A 17,378-nucleotide genomic window follows, 5' to 3' on the forward strand; every position below is an offset into this window, starting at 1 on the left:
TCCAGGAAGAGGGTCCGTCTCAGGGAGAGCAGAGCCATGAGGCCAGCAAACCAGGGCTCAGGGCACACGAGGTCACGTGGGGGCAGCTGGCAGGGGCTTCGCAGGCCTTCAGAAGACATTTGGATTCTATTCCAGACGCGCTGTCCTCTCACCTTCCTCCTGGCCTCCCCTGGGGTGGTATGAACGCTCTGGATTTTACCTTCGCCTCTTCTCTGAACAGGGCGGGGACTGGCTGTGAACTCAGGCGCGGCCTCCCAGCAATTTTCAGGTGTGACCCTGTGCCCCAATGCGCTGACTGCTCCTTTCTCTCTTCCAGTCTAGGATGGCAGAGAGAGGGAGGAGAGACTCTGCTATCCCTAAAAACAGGGAAATGAGTGCGGAGGCGACAGAAGTGGTCATATCTGAAGGAAAGGCTGGGAGGGCCCGAGAAGAGCAAGCCATGATGGCGGGAGTGGGGACAGGGGCAGGGGCTGAGGAGTAACAAGGAGTGTCCGGTGCCCTCACCCTCTCCCAGCGCGGGCGGGAAGACCTGAGAGGCCCCAGAGCCACGGATCAAGACAGCTGGACACCGGAGACGCAGGCGCCAACCCCAACCCCCCATTCCTGCTGCAGGGACCATGCGAGAGCATTGCAGTGTGTGGCCACTACCAAACCAACACAAGCCATCTCGAGGGCCACACTGGCCACGTGCAACCCAGCGGGGACAGACAAACGAGCTCTCGGGGACCCCTGGGGCTTTTCTCCTGCAAATCGGCACACAAGCCCTCCTGCGGACACTGCCTCCGCACGGAGGTCAGCACTGCTTGCAAAACAGCCTCCTGCCCTGACTGAAATCCCAGCAGCTCAGCTCATAGGCTGGTGGGCAGCAGACAAGCCAGACTGCCGAGCGGACGTCCCAGCCCGGAAGGAGGGACACACATGAGAAGGCTTGATGGACTCAGAAATCGGAACGGCACGCTGTGAACTCTGTGAGGCCGTTCATTCACTCCTTCCACTGTCAAGAATGTCCTTTGACATAGTAGGTGCTACTACTATGTGCCGGGGACTGTTCTAGGCCCTAGGGATCCCACATCCGTGAACAAGACGGACAAGCTGTCTGCTCCCCTGGCGCCTGCCCTTGCAACGGCATGAGATAATAATAAGCAAGCTAATAAATAGGAACATTTCAAATTGTGAGTGGTGCTGTAACACATGGTAATGTTTATGGTGGGGCTACTTAAGGAAGGCCTCTCAGAGGAGCTGAGAGACTTGTGGGAAGAGTGTTCCAGGCAGAGGGAACAGCAAGTGCGAAGACCCTGACAGCAAGGAAACCAGGCCCTCCTCATAGTGCTGGGGGAACTGTGTCAGAGGAGGTGACACAGACTCTGGACCTTTTGGGGTTTCTCCTAAGTGGGGTTTCTCCATACACCAAGGGCTGGTGAGAAAAAAGACCAAAATCAAAGAGAATCAGCTTGATATTTGCAGGTCCCTGGAGCTCACGTTTGGTGGGGGCCAGGTAAAGCCAGGGGCTTTAGAGCCGGCCAGACATGAGTGAGGGTCCCAGCTCCGTCCCTCGCCAGCTGTGTGACCTGGGAAAATTGCTTCACATCTCTGGGCCTCCATTTCCTCACCCCTATCTTGTTGCTTAAATGTGATTCCTGCAAACATTTCTGAAGCGCTGGGGTAGGCGGCTGCTCCCTCCACAGAAGCCGTGATTGCGACGTGAAATTTCAAGCTGCGCTCTGTTCTGCAGGGTTTATTAAGCACCTACTAACCACAGAAGGGACGGTGACGTGATTCCTATCCCTGAGTTCCACACACGGAGGCGGAGATGTTTCTGGAGAACAATGCAGCGCAACGCAGCGCCGGCTAAGTCACCGCGGGGTCACTGCAGGCTGTCGTTTTGTCTGCCCAGCTCCCAGGCTTCTCTTCTGGAAACGACATGCGGGTCTTTCCATCAGTCCCTGCGGGTCAGCTGGGCCCGCCCCCCACAGCTGCAGGGGCACGGGGACCCGGGTCGGACCATTCAACTCGTGCCAGCCCCGCCCCGCCTCAGTGATTGGTCAGGGATGGACCAATGAGAATCGCCCTCGAGCCTTGGCTGAACACCGGGCAAACCAGCGGGGCGAGGGCCTCAGTGCCCGCCGTCCTGCCACTCCCTGCGGGGGGGGCCTCCTGAGACTGAGGTCGCATAGAGGAGGACAGGGCTGGGAGATAGAGACCAAGTACCGACGACACTGTCAGAGCCCCTGGAACCACCTGGGCAATGCCAGCAGCACTCCCTCTGGGCTTTACAATTATGTAAGACAATTCCCTTTTGGCTCATGTCCGTTTTAATTGGGTTTCTGTCACTTGCAACCAGAGTCTGGACTGGTACAGAGGGTTTCATACAGAGGGATAGAGCTGGAGCTTCCGTGAGGGTGTTGGATCCATGATTAGGGGGAGATGAGGGTACATATTGGGGAATGGTAAGAAATGAGATTGAGTGGTATCATGGCGTGTGTTTGTTGCTTCTCCAGCGTCCATTTCCTCCCCTCCCCGTTTCTCAGAGGATCCCAGATTTCCCAGCCATGCATTTGGATAGAATTGACCCCACATGCAGCTTAAGGGGTGAGCCCAGGTTGGCTTAGCCAATCAGCACTTCCTGTCACACAGTGACAGGTTAATTAATAAAGGAGCATATGACCCATGTCAACATGATCAAGGCCAAAGAGATTCAGTTCTGGGACTCTTTCCCACTGGACATGAATAAGGAAGCAGGTGGCCTTGGATGCTTCTGGCAGCCATCTTGCAACCAGGAGGGGAGAGCCTGCTGAGAATGGAGCCTGTTCCAAGGTCGATCCAGCATATGGAAAGACTGGTCATATTGACAGAACCCTGGATCAAGCCGCACCTGAAGAAGGAACTACCCCTGAACTATTTGGCTACGTGAGCCAATGAAGTCCCTTTGGGTTTAATCCAATTTGGTTCACTTTCCTGTCAAGTGTAAACTTCCTTTCTGCCTCCCACAGGACTCAAGGTGGAGCACCCGTTTCCTGCCATCCCGCCTCCCAGAGGCCTAAGCCAGCATCTAATGCTCTGTCCTCCCAGTTTGTACCTTGTAGCCTCCAGGAAAGTATTTTGTTCTTCTCAGATTCTCAGGCCATCAGAATGCAAGGGCCTCTGTGAGACCTTGGAACTGTGATTCCTGAAGGGGCCAGGGATCCATGGAAGCGGGTCTGCTGTGTAGGCTGGAGCAAGCCTGAGCCCCAGATGCCCTGGGAAGGTAATAACTCATCCTGGGTCCTCTTCTGCCCTTCCGCAGCGCAGTCTGGGCAAGGACAGCCATCAATCCCACTTATCAGGCCTCTTATTTCATCCTTTATCCAGCTGTCTCAGGTGTCACTCTGCATCCTTAACACAGAGTTATGAAAGATTGAGCGCTCGGCCTGGCCTGGCTGAAGGATTCATGGGTCTGAGGCTGCCCGTTCATTAGGGATCAGTCTCAGTGATTTTGGGGGTTGGGGTAGAATAGGACTGACTGGGCCTTGGGTGGGGGCTTTGCTGTCAGCAACCAGAAACATCACAGTCACAGAGAGGAGGGCAGTGGGAACGGTGGTGACACTGGGTGAGGAGAAGACCCCCCACGTTCCTGGGAAGACAGTTATGTTATGTCAGTTATGTTTCTCAGCCATACACTCAGTTTACTCAGTAATTGTGGGGCTTCCCAGGCAGGAGAACCCTAGAAGGTAAGGAGCCCAACTTGCCCCAAAGCAATCCAAAACATGTCTTAAAAACCTGGATCAGACCATGCTTCTACCCTGCTTAAAACCCCTCTAAATGGCTGCCCGTTACAGTTAAAATAAAATCCCAACCCCCGACCCCAGCTCACGAAGCCCTCCTTAGCACCACACCCCGGCATCTCCAGCCTCTGCCTGTTCTCCAAACACTGAAGCTCATTCTTGCCTCAGGACCTTTGCACTCACTGCCCCCTCCACCTGGACGCACTCTCACTGGGGTCTTGCATGCCTGGGTTCCTCTGTGCATTCAGGGCTCAGTGCAGACACATCTCCAGAGAGACCTCCTTGGCCCCCTCCTCAGTCTCCCGCTGCTGTGTGGCCTGTTTCACTCCCTTCTCAGAGTTTGGCACTGGCTGAAATGGTTTTGTTCCTTTTCCCTCTTCTTGAGTAGAAGCCAACTAGAACTGTAGGTCCTGAGGGCAGGTTCTATCTGTCTTCTCCATCGCCGGGTCCCCAGCCAGCACTGTGCAGGACTGGATGTCACAGGCCCTGGATAAATATACATTACAATGAATAAACTGCCATCCAGCCACATCCTCCAGAGCGAAGCCCTAGGACAAGGCGAGTCAGAGAAGGGGCTGCCGGCCGGACTGCAGTCTTCCGTTCAGGGTGCTGAGGGCTCTGCGGGGCACCACTGCTATGGCTTCTCCAGGAGGCAGGAAGAAGGCTGTCCATTTTGGGAGGAATGGCTGTTTAGTGTTGCCAGGAGGTTGCCATGGGAACGCCTTCCTGTGCAGCAAAGACCCCCCTTAAAGTTAGAGATGAGGAGATATGAAGCGATTGCAGGAGTCGATGAGGTATTGGCCAGTAGCCGGGGGGCCCTTGGCCATGGGCGGGGAAGTACCTTCGGGTCACCCCACCTGCCCTCAGCTTCCTCCTGCAACTCCTTTCCCTGCCCTTCGCTTAGCTTCACCCATCCCCAGCCCACTCCCATCTGGGTGGCCGAGCTCCCGCCCAGGGGCCACGAGAGAGAAGTGAAGAGCTGAAGGAGGCCAAGGGTCATGCCAAGGTCATCCCAGGCATCTGTGCCCAACAGAGTAGCAATCACAGAAGTCGCAGATGAGGTGTGACAGCCCGCATGTAGGGAGCACTTACATATGTAAGTCAGACTCGGTGCTTAGACCGCACCTTCAGATCCACAGATTAGCAGACTGAATCCTCACACAGCCCCAGAGGGAATAGTTAGTGTGATCCCCATTTCACAGATGAAGAAACTAAGGCTCAGAGAGGTTACATGAAATTTTTGGAAATTCTCATCTAGTAAGAGGCAGTTCCAGGATTTTAACCCAAGGAATCCAAATCCAGACTTCAAGCTCTTAACCACGTGGTCATCTCCACAATTCAAAACACAAACAACTGTCATGACTTCTATTTGTTGAATGATTACCCCGGGCCAGGATTCTGTTAGGTACGTACGTACCTCTGTTATTGCAGACAGGGAAACAGGATTGCAGGGGTAAGGTCGTCCATCCAAGCAGTGGAGTGGTGGACTCTGCCCGCCTGTCTAGGGCCCAAGTTCATTTTCCAACATCAGTGGAGTCCAGGGAAGACCCTCCAGTCTGGCAACCCTGGACTCCAGGAGGGGCTGCTGATCCCCCCACCACCCTGGCCAGTTCCAAAGTTTAAGGAAAAGCAACGACCCCTTTCTTCAAACCTGCCATGACTTGGGCCCAGGGAGGACACCAAGGATGCCCAACAGCCTGACCACAACAGATGTCCCTGGGTGGGCTGAGGGTGCCGTGGGACCACAGCCCAGACGAGGACAGCACCCATCACTGCTGATACGGGCAAGGCCCTTACCTTCTCTGAGCCTGGCTTTCCTCGCTGGATCTGTGGAATAACTCTCCCCCTCCGCACAGACTCACAGAGGTGTTGAGGCCAGATGTGACAGTGCTTCCTAACCTGTCACATGGCGAACATGGCTGCTGCAGCGTGGGCAAGCCCACTGTTAGGAAACCAGGTAAATTTGAGAATCACTACCTACCATTGAGAAGCTTCCCCCATTCCCCACCCTCCAACTGGCTTCTCTAAAAAGCATTTCAAATGGAGATTAAATTATAAAATTTTAATCTAAATGCCATTTTCTAGGAATATGCCAACTGCATGCGGTGGCTAAGAGCCGAGCAGCTGCATTGGGGCCAAAACTAGCCCTGAGCAGAGGTCGCTCTGAGCTTGCTGTGAGGACATCTCCCCAGGCCTCTGCCTTCATCCATCACCAGGAAACAGGCAGCAGAGGTGGGGCTGGGGTGGGCTGGGCTGGGATCTCATTGTTCTCTTAGGCCGTGTTCTGGCATCTTCCCCCAAAAAGAAACCTCTTTCTCCCAGGGCCCCTGGCAAGAAAAGGCATGAGACATCCTGACAGAAGGAAGGTCAGACATCCTTCTAGATCCCAGAGAGCAAAGGGGCTTTTCTGGGGGAATCCTCTAATTTCCTCTCTGATACTGCCTCCCTCCCTCTGCACATCCAAAATGTCAAAACTCTAACTAACCGAGCAACCTATTTGTATTGCATTAGTCAGCGATTGCTGCTATAATGCTGTGTAACAGCCTTAAAATCTCAGTGACATAAAACCACAAAGATTTGTTTTTCTTGTCCACTGTCTGAGGGTCAGCTGAGTGGCTCTGCTTTGGGCCCCAGGTCGGGTTCAGCTCTGCTCCACGTGTCTCGCATGACCAGTAGCATCCGGGGATGCTCTTCTCACGGCAGCTGGAAGAAGTGCAAGAGGCCAATCTAAGCCATACGAACAGATGTGAAGCCTCTGCTCACGTCGTATCCCCTGACATTCCGTTGGCCAAAGCGAGTCATGCAGCCAAGCTCAGCATCAACAGGGTGGGGAAGTGTCCTCAGCCCACTCGAGTGGGAGTCACTGCAAAGCCACGTGGTGCTCCAAAGTCTAAGCCTCTATGTTAAATAAACAGCAAAGAACCGAAAAGAAGAAAGAAAAAGCAGAGTGGCAGGGGGTGTGGCTGTGTAACTGCATTACAGGAGGGAGTGGTTGCAATAGGGCGCAGTGAATTTAGGTTGGTCACTGACTTTAAGTCCCTGTTCCTTTGGGAGGATTAATCTCTCCCCATTTGGAGCAGCCTTGTTTGTAGATTGAATGGGACTAACCCCACTGCCAGCTCTACAGGTGGTCTTGGACTGGCTCAAGATAATCTGACAGCCCATCCCATGGCTGTAGTCATTGATTCAAGGATAGGCATGTGACCTAAGTCAGGCCAATGAGAGATGCTAAATCTCAGAAAAGAATCCAAAAAATTCCTCCCTTTCTCACTGGAAAGAACAAAGAAACATGGACTCTGAGGAGCTTCTGGCAACCAACTTGTGATCCTGAGGGCACCCAGCCTTGGAATGAAGCTGTGGAAAACAGTGCAGAGAGCTGGAAAGAAATCAGCTCCTAGGGTGATGTAATTCAGCTGGATCAAGCATTACCTGAAACCTGACCTACCACTTGACTTTTCACTTACAAGAGCAAATACATCCCAGTTTTTGTTTAAGCCAGTTGGAGTTTCATCCTCCATCATTTGCAACCCAAATATCCCTAAGCGATAGAGATGCTATCAGAGAGGAGACAGAAGAAGAGAACTAAGGTTCTCCAGCTACTGTCACCCCAAACACACCTCTGCACAAGCACACTGGGCCTAAGAGCATCATGGGATTTGGTCAGCTTGGCTTAGAACATTCAGAGCCAGCCAGTCCCCCTGGCACCTCACTGCACCCACCGTGGGCCTCCAGAGCCCAAAAAATCACCTTCCACATCCAGACCTGTTCACCTTCTTGATGTGGCCTTGGGTCTCTCGCCGGCCCCAAAGCCCCGGGAGTCTGGAGCTGCTGCCTCATACATGAAAGAGGATTTTGCATGGAGGGAAAAATGTAGGTCATTTTTCAATGTGTGTGGCTATCTTCAAGTAACTCTGAATGCCAGAAGTGGGGCTGGGAGGCCGGGCTAGATAAATGGGCTTGGTCTCAGACAGGGCCGCCTGTACCAGCCAGTCTCCCCACCCAAGGTGGGCGGGGGTGGGGGGAGCTGGGAAAGGGGCTGGGACGTGTGTTCCCACGTCCAACACACTACAGACCGGGATGAGCTTGTCTCTCTCTGGACCCCAAGCACTGTCCCCAACCCTTAGCCACTGAGAGAGGAGAGAACTTCCCTTGTTATTGTTGTTGTTTTTAAATCCTGTTTTGTGAACGAGAGGAAGGAAAAAGGCAAGTCTATTGAGTCATTTAGTCCTAACACTCCAGCCATCACAAGCTGCTGGAGCTTGAAGAAAAATCAAGAAAATTAGTGATTGTGAAAGAGAAAGAGCTACAGCATTGGCTGGGCCCTGGGCGTCACAGTGCGGGCGGAGGAGGGGCATGCAGCCCTGCGCCCTGCCCAGCCCCTCCCTGAAGCCCGGCCTCTGCTCACCTCACCCGCTCAGCTCCTTCCTCGCTGTCCTTCCCCCCTCCCCGCCCAGCTCCTGCCTGCCGCTCAGCACAGCCCCCCTCCCAGTGCCAGGCCATCCCCCCCCACCTCTGCCCAGCTCCTGCCTGCCCCTCAGCACAGCCCCCCTCCCAGTGCCAGGCCATCCCCCCCTCCCCGCTGGAAATCGGTGCTCTGCCCACTGTCAGTTCCACAGCCTGGACGGACAGTGCCCCCCTCAGGCCACACTCAGCCCTGGGCTGTGGGCACCTGCATGACAAAGACAAACACCCCCGGGGGCTTAGGAGGAAGACAGGTGAAACTTCACCGGTGACCCCAATTCCAGATTCGAACCCAGGTCTCCAGAGGTGAGTGTGAAGAAAATGCCTAAATTAAAATGCTAATTACCGTCTTCAGCAATTCGTTACCAGACAGTCGCTTGTATCTATTATTAACAGCTTCCTGCCACAGCCTGGCTCTCCAGGAGACATGGATGATTTAAAGATTCAGGTGCAAGAGAAAATAACAGAAAGCCGTGCCTGTGCTGTGAGGCTCAGCCTGCGGAGATGTCACCCCCTCTCCCCACCCTGCAAAGAGGTGACAAAATGAGAAGCCCCTCAGAGGGCGGCACGACAGCACGACCACACGGCTCCTGGAGGCCCCTGGGGCTCCCCCAGGTGGGAACCTGGGAAGTGGTAAGATCAGCCCGCTGCACAGGATATCCTAAACCCTCGTGTTTAAAAATATCTGCAGAGCCCTTTACGGCCCATGAAGTACCTCCACATTTTCTTGATTAAACACCAGGGTTTGGAGAGGGCAGGAGTTTGAGCTCCGATGGCCAGGTAGGAAGAGGCCCAGGTAAGATGGCACCCGGGCATTAAGGTCGACCCTGCCTGCTCCTGGAATCCGGGAGGGTTTACTGCTGGGAGAAGATGGCCCGTGAGCCGCTGGCTCCCAGGTTGAAGCACGCACTGGCTCTTTGGAGAGCCACGGCACCACGTCTCAGCTCCCTGTCTCACTGACCTCCAGAAGTAAGCCAGAGCTGGTCTCAAGGGATGCCTTGGGGCCTTGGCAATGCCCATGGAGGGTTGCCCAGGCCGAGGGCTTAGGCCGCCCGGAGAGAGGAGGCAAGAAATAAACGAGTGTGTGATACAGAGTAGAGAACTGCAGAACGACAGAGCCGGTGAAGCCCGAGAGCTCACCCTCCTGTCTGTTCACGATGCGATGCGCAGAGAGGGGCTGAGCTGCCCAAGGTCACGAGGAACTGCCCAGTCAGGGCAGAGGCGGGTTCAAATCTCCTTCCTAGACTCACAGTCTAGACACCAGAGTGACGATGTACAGAGGCTTTGAGGCCATGTCCGCCCGCACACCACCCTGTGAAGTCCCCATCACAGTAACTCCATCCCACTCTGAGATGATCCTGTCCCATATCCGTGTGTTCACAGAAACAGGGACTGGGTCTGCCCAGTGTCCCTGTAACATGGCTCTGGACATACAGGGGGCCCCATAATTTCTCACGAACCAATGAATAAAGAAATTTGATGCTGTACGTAAACAGCTTCACACACAGGGCGTTCTGGGGCCAGCTCCTACTGGCTCCTAGGAACCAGTTGTTAAATATTCAAGATTCATGAGCTGGTTGTTAAATGATTGGCAGCTTGAAATCAGCCATGGTGAGTATTTACACCACAGCAATCAGCAAATGCTACAAATCAGGGCTTTTTTCCCTACTCCACCGCTACCCCCAGCAAAACACCAATAACCAATCTTCTCAATCTGGGTTAATCTTCTTAATCTCCAAATCTTCTGAATACAGGAAAAGCTGAAATGCCTCCTGCATTTTATTCCCTCGTTCTGTTTTCTTTGGAGCACTAGTCCCCTACATTCTCAGCGCCCTCCTGACAAGCCCCCGCACCTCTCCTCTACGTCACAAGACCAGGCCCCCTTCTGGGGACAGTGCCAGAAGAGTTAACTCCCCATCACCTCCCACTCCCTCTCAATGTACCACCTGCTATGCCGGGTCTGGCCCCAGGTGGGTATAAACATGCCCGGTGATGAATGGCCCCGAAACAGCACACTGGAGCCCTCTGCTCCCTCCACCACCTGTTCTGTCCCAGCTGGAGGGAGGGGAGAGGAAGAGGGGCTTCCCTCTGAGTCAGAACCATCCATCCTAAGTAATTTGCTGCCAAATAAAATACAAACTCACAAATGGGAACAGAGGTCCCCCCACCAGCTTCTCTAAACTCCTCCTGCCCCAGGCTTGCCCCGGAGGCTGCTGAGAGGGCCAGAAACCTGAGGAGGCCAGGAAACCATCTGCCAGGGCACAGGGTCTCTTTGCAGATCAAAAGCTAAGACACTTCTTTCAAGACCTCCCCTGTTGGGCCCTGCCGAGCCCAGCCCACCTCTTCCCTCTCAGGGCTGGCGCTCTGGCCTCTCGCCTACACTTTCCTCAGCCGGGGAAGGGAAAGTGGGTTTGGCAGACACCATTGGTCGCCTGCCGTGTCCATTTTCTTCTTACCTGATACTGTTCAGGCTGACTCTTGGTGGCCCCATGGCCTGTGCCCCCGATTTGTTCAGGGGGAGCAGGAGTGCAGTCCAGCACAGCCAAGGCCACCGGAAGGGAGGTCAGCCCTTCCGCCTCTTCCTCCTGCGCCCCGGTGAGCAGGTATCATCCCAGACCACAGCACCATGCCCCCCCACATGGATGGTCAGTGTGACCAGCCCCTTTGCTGGGCCTGGAACCCCCTCCAGGGCCCAGGGAAATTGTCATTTAGTGGCACTGAGGGCTCGGGCAATCGCTTTCCCCAAGTTTCTCTGAACACATCACCCACGTTATTTTTCACTCTGTACCCGTCGAGAAACTCTTGAGAGAGCTGAAGGACGTGGCTCAGTCCTGGTTTACAGATGGGCTGTGCAAACGGAAAGGTGGGCACATTTTTCAGGTGCCCACAGTGACAGGGCCCATGTTTGCCAGAGCCTACGGCAGCATCAATAACAAATGGGCACAGTCCGAGGAGGATTTGTAGGCCTTGTGCAGAGACAAGCCTGCACGGTTGGGCCATGCCAGGGAACAGGCACCACAGAGCCATGGGTGGCCCAGGTTGCCAGTGACCCGAACCCCCAGACGCGACAGAAGAGACCCTGCTCCTTGAGAATAATGAAGGGGAACTGAGGACTATGTTCTGGGTCCAGGGCAGAAGCAAGGAAGTCAGCAAAGGAAGGAGAGAAGGAGAACAGAGGGCATGCTGGGCAAATCTTTCAGTCTCTCCCTGCCTCAACCTCCTCACCTGTAACATGGGAAACACAAGTTCCCTCTCCCAGGGCAGCTGGTGACATCGTGGATATGAAGGCATTTAGGGAGGCGGAGCATAGACTGCTAGTTGTCCCCCGATATCCATTCTCCCCTCTTCTGACCTTTAAGGGAGCCCACGGCTGCCTGGAATGGAGACTCTTCCTGGCCTCCCTTTTGGCCATTTTGGCCACATGATTCCAGTCTGACGTAAGGCTGTAAGCACAAGGGTATCGTGCAGCTCTGGGAGTGTCTTTAAAGGGAGGACACACACTTTGTCGCTTTCTCCTCCTGGGGGCTGGAACCAAACAGCCATTGTGGACCATGAAGTGGAAGCCACTTAAAGAAGACAGCTGAGCAGCAAGAAAGAATGATTGATGTTGACTTTGAGAAACTTCTCCTCCAGCCTCTAGGCTCTTGATGGCTCGACAGAGAAATAAACTTCTATCTTTTTGGCACTGTTTTTCTCTTTGGGGTGGTGTCTGTCACTCACAGTGGAACTTAATCCTGGTCCCTACAGACTAGAGCCTACATCTGTCTGTCCCCAAAGCCCAGGCCCATCCACCGGAGACCCCACTGCTCCATCCTAAGTCCTGACGGAAGGCTGTAGAGCTCCGACTGGCTGGGTACCACTCGGGACATGCCAGTGAGAGGCCCAATAGAGCAGACGGACCCCGGCTCCAGGTGACCCTTCAACGTTGAGTTCCAGCTAGAAGGTGCCAGTGGCCGGCCCCGTGGGGTTTCCAAAATGGCTGGAGGTTTGGTTTTTGAGAAGGGCAGGAAAAGAGCTTAAAGAATGGGGTGGCTGAGGACAGAGGACTGGCTGGAAATTACCGACCTCATCCTCAGAGGGGCTGTGAGCGACTCCCTGCACCCACCACGCAGAAAGGACCCACATGGCTCCCCTTCCACCACCTGCCAAGACAGAGTGCCACAGCCCACTGGTGGCCACACAGTGGCTGTTTGTGTTCCAGCAGCCCTGCACCTGTGCACCCTTCTCAGAGCTAACAGCACCCAGCGCTCCCCTGGGCATCCCCACCCTCCTTTCAGCCCACCGGCTTCAAACGGAGCTGACTCCACCCGAGGGTCCAAGGACACCACGGGCCTCAGACCTGGCTGATCAGAGTGCCTATATTCCCCCAGCCATCCTGGTTGGTCCGGGAGGACCACTGACCCAGTAGACGAAATGAGACTCGGGATTTGCCGAGTCTGTTGAGACAAGAGCAGACTTTCTTTCCCGTGAATTGAACCTAGGTGGGTGTAACCCTGGGGCTCCTCAAAGCCATTTTGCTAGCGCATGGAGCCTCAGGGTGAAGCAGAGATGGGCAGAGCCAAGCGACAGGCATCCTAGTCCTAGCTGGATTCTGTCCTGAAGCGCATCACCCGTCACATTTATAGACACCTATAAATTTCTTCTCCCATCACCATCCAGAACTACTTACTTGCGCACATGCTGGTCTCTCTAACTAGAATATCATTTCTTCTCCAGTTGGCAAAATCTCCCCCTCCAGCGGCTCAAGGCCTGCTTAAACCACCCTTCCCCTGAGGAGGCCAGCTCTCATCCTCTGTCCTGGTTGAACACGGGACACACCAAACGCACCATTTCCACGTCTGCTCCATCCCAGCGCAGGAGTTCCTCAAGGACAGGACCTGCATCTCCTCTAACTTTGTGTCCAACGCCCGGCATCCAGTAGGCGCTCACTAAATGGTAGTTGAATAAATAAATGAATGACTGCAGAGAAGCAAGCTAATCGTTCATCAAGTTTATGGATGACATGAAATTGGGAGCAGTTTCTAGCCAGAGGTTAGAATCGTAAAGCAGATTGGCTTTCACAAATGAGAGTATGATTTCTGCAGTCGGGTTACAGAGACTGGGGTTGCTGCACCTGGAAGGAAAAGAGAGAGCAAACCATTTCCTCAATGGGCTTTATTGAGGGGCACCTCCCACCCCAGAGTGGGGAAGGCGCCCCAGAAGGGGAGCGATGGGCAAGGAGGCGATGGCAGCCCGCCCTGGAATCGGAATTGGATGACGTTGATTAAGTAACTACTTTGAAGAAGCCGTCAGCAGAAGTCTGTGAGAGCTGAGGATGTAATGGTTTCTGTGCACATTCTAAGACAAGCTGTGGGTGGCAGACGGGGTGGAGCGAAAGAAGCTGGCCGTGGAGGGCTGGTCTCCCCGTCGAGGTCAGTTCGTGGGCTTGCGACAAACAAGACCCAAGCAAGTCCTTCTGCCTCCAGAAAGGTCCTCCTAGCTCTGTATTTGGGGAGACGTAGAAGATGCAGGGAAGCAAGAAAAAAGCATTTAAAATAGTGAAAGGAAAGACGAATGGGCTTTCTGCAGTCGGCTTTCAGAGACTGGGGTTGCTGCACCTGGAAGGAAAAGAGAGAGCAAACCATTTCCTCAATGGGCTTTATTGTGGGGCACCCCCCACCCCAGAGTGGGGAAGGCGCCCCAGAAGGGGAGCGATGGGCAAGGAGGCGATGGCAGCCCGCCCTGCCCCCACTGCAGCCTCCAGAGCTGCCGCCACCCCTGCTGTTCACGCTTTTATCGTTTGCAATGAAAGACGATGATGTGTGTGCGCAGTATTGATTGTGCCTCTTAGATTTTTATGTCACTCTGAAAAGCAGCAATTATGCTCCCAGCTCTGGAGGGAGCAAACGGCCTGGGGGGAGGACGGCGCAGGGCCAGGAGAACTCAGAAGGCAGCAGGAGGGGTCCAGCTCAGGAGCTGGGGGCGTGAGGCAGGTAGGACAGGGGAAGGGGCTGGTTGAGCCTGAGAGGGGACAGGAATCTCACCAGTGGATGCACCATCTACCCTAGGCCATAGACATTTATTAAGCACCTATGGTGTGAAAGGTACTCAAGTCATTTTCCCACACTCCTCTGAAAGCCCTCCAGTGGCTTCTCTTTTGCATTTAGAATAAATCCATCCTGCCTATCAAGACGTATGTCAACTGACCCCCGCCCACCTCTCTGGAATCTCCTCCATCCTCTCCCCTCCTCCCTCACTGCCATCTAGCCATCTGGCCTTCTTCCTAGTCTGCCCACTCACCAAGCTTGGCCCTACCTCTGCCTAGAAAGCTGTTCCTCATACTCTCTCCTGTCATTTTCTTCCCCTTCAAGGCTCAGCTCAAATATCACTTCCTCACAGAGTCCCATCTTGAGGACCCAATGTCATGTCCACTCCAGTCTCTCTCTGTCACATTGCCTTCTTTTCTTTGCTTCTTTCTGAGCTTATATCTGAGCACTTTTCACGCTCAGATATAATCTTGTCTATTTATGGGTTCACTGTCTGTCTCTCCCACCAAAAAGTAAATGCAAAAAGAATAGGGACCTTATCTCTTCTTCACCACTTTGCCACCAGCACCTAGAGGAGTTCTTGGTACATGACATGAGTGTAATGAATACTGACAAATATTAGCTCCAGTTACCAGTAGAGGAAACTGAGGCTTAGAGAGTTTAATCATTAGGACGGTGTTTGACTGTAAGTAACAGAATATCCAACTAATACCCGGAGGTGGGTAATTGCTGACACTGGTCCAGTTGCTCAGTGATGTCCTCATAGGCTGAGGAACTTTCTGTCTTCGCCCAGTTTTTCTCAGGCCATTACTCTTAGCTTGCCCCTCATGGTCACAAAGTAGCTGCTGCTGCTCCTGACATAATTTGGCATTCAAAGCAGGAAGGAGAGTAGAAGGCAAAATTCTGATCCAGCCAAGTAAGTCTTTCTTTTTATTGCACCTTTTCCATTTCCAGAACACCTCTCACTAGGATTCTACTCCCAGGTCATTGGCCTGATCTGTGTCACTTGCTGCAAGGGATATTGGGAAACTGAGCTCTTTGGGGTCCGTGATAGAGGAAGGCAAAGGAGAGGGGGGTTGGACAGGAGTGTTGAGTGAGTCAGCCTCAGTGATGGCGACAGAGAGGTGAGGGAACTTGCTCACAGCCACAACTATCAACAGAAGCACTGGGATTTGAGCCCCCGTCTGTCTGACCCCAGGGTCCATGCCCTATTTGTCACACCCTTGTGCTTCCCTCCCAGCATCTGGGACAGAGAGCAAAGGCACTAGAGCAGATTCCAGAAGTGCCATCGGGTCTTTAGCCTAGGACACGCAGTTCTGCCAAAGATGGCCTTTATCCCAACATCTCTCCTTCCTCCCACAACTCACCCACTGCTCCAGCCACAATGACCCACTCAGGGCTCCCTAACCCCCTCCAGTCTTCTCTCCTCTGTCCCTTTGCACATGCTGCTCTTTGCCCAGAGCACCTGCTACCCCTGCACCACTCTGCTCATCCTTCAAAGACAGCTCAAGTGTCACCTCCTCTAACTCTTCCCCTTTCTCACTCAGTCATGTGCCAGAGAGGAGTGGAGGAGACAGACAACAAACAAAATAAATAAGACCACTTTTGGAGGGATGGATGTGGTGACACAAACAAAACAGGGTGACTTGTCAGAGAGCCACTGGGAGGTGTTCCCCAGTTGATTTTGAATAATGCCGTCCCCCAAAGATTTTGCTGTCTTAGTCCCCGGAACCTGTGAATAAGTTAGGGTATGTGCCAGAGGGGAATTAAGGTTGCAGATGGGATTAAGGTTGTGTATAATAAGGATGTGTCTGGACTTTGTCCCTGGTTCCTGGGAGGTACCCTCTAAATCTTTGGAATTTTGGAGTGAAAGGGTGTCTTTGTTATTTGTGGTGCCCCCTGGACCACACCTGATAGTTTATGCTAATGAGGTGACTCAGGGTGGGGGGCTGGTCATGCCAGAAAGACCAGCCACGTGATTAGAGTTGGAGTTTTGAGCCACAAGGTATTGGCCTGACCTCCGTGGAGGAGAGGGGGGCTGGACTTCGAGTTCAACCATGTGGCCAATGATTCCATCAGTTCAATCAATCACGCCTGTGCAGTGAAACTCCAGTAGAAACTCTGGACACCAAAGCTCCAGTGAGCCTCCTGGTTGGCCATGCGTTGTGTATTGTCGCACACTGATGTACAGGGCAGGTGACATGTCTTGACTCCACAGGGAGAGGACAGGAAGCCCCAGGTCTGCAGGCCTCCCAGACCTTGTCCTTTGCGCCTGTCTCTTTGGCTGGTTCTGATCTGTATCCTTTTGTCATCAATCACAAGTATAGTGCTGTCCTATGATTTCTGTGAGTTATTCTAGCAAATTATAGAACCTGAGGGGGGGGGAGAACCCTTGAATTGGTAGCCAGCTGGTCAGAATTGAGAGTGTCCTGGGGACCACTGAACTTGCGGTTGGTGTCTGAAGTGAGGGCAGCGGCCTTCACTGTGAAGTTTGGCCTAATTCCAGGCAGTGGTGTCATTGCAGTTGCTAGTCACCTGAGGTTGAGTTGGGGAGATGATCCTGGATTATCCAGTGGGCCCAATAACAAGGGTCCTTAGAAGTGGAGGAGAGAGGTGGAAGAGAGAGGACCAGAGAGACAGCAGCGTGAGCCCAATGTTGCTGGCTTTGAAGATGGAGGAAAGGGCCATGAGGATGGAGGAATGAGGGCAGCCTCACGAAGCTGCAAAAAAGGCAAGGAAACAGGTTCTCCCCGAGAGCCCCCCGAAGGAATGTGGTCCTGCTGACACTTTGATTTTAGCCCAGTGAGACCCAATTTGGACTTCTGACCTCCAGAACCAGTAAGATTAAAAAAGTGGTTTTTTTTTTCTTTTTTAATTCTTTTATTGAGGTCACATTGGTTTATAACATTGTGTAATTTCAGGTGTGCTTTATTATATATCAGTTTCTGTATAGACTGCATTGTGCTCACCACCAATAGTCTGGTTTTTATCCGTCACCATACATATGTGCCCCTTTACCCCTCTGGTAACAACTAATCTGTTCTCTTTATCCATATGTTTATCTTCCACATGAGTGAAATCATATGGTGTTTGTCTTTCTCTGTCTGGCTTGTTTTGCTTAACATAACAG

Source organism: Ceratotherium simum, chromosome 4 (assembly GCF_057802395.1).
Source record: "Ceratotherium simum simum isolate JZ-2026a chromosome 4, ASM5780239v1, whole genome shotgun sequence".
Classification (NCBI taxonomy): Eukaryota; Metazoa; Chordata; class Mammalia; order Perissodactyla; family Rhinocerotidae; genus Ceratotherium; species Ceratotherium simum.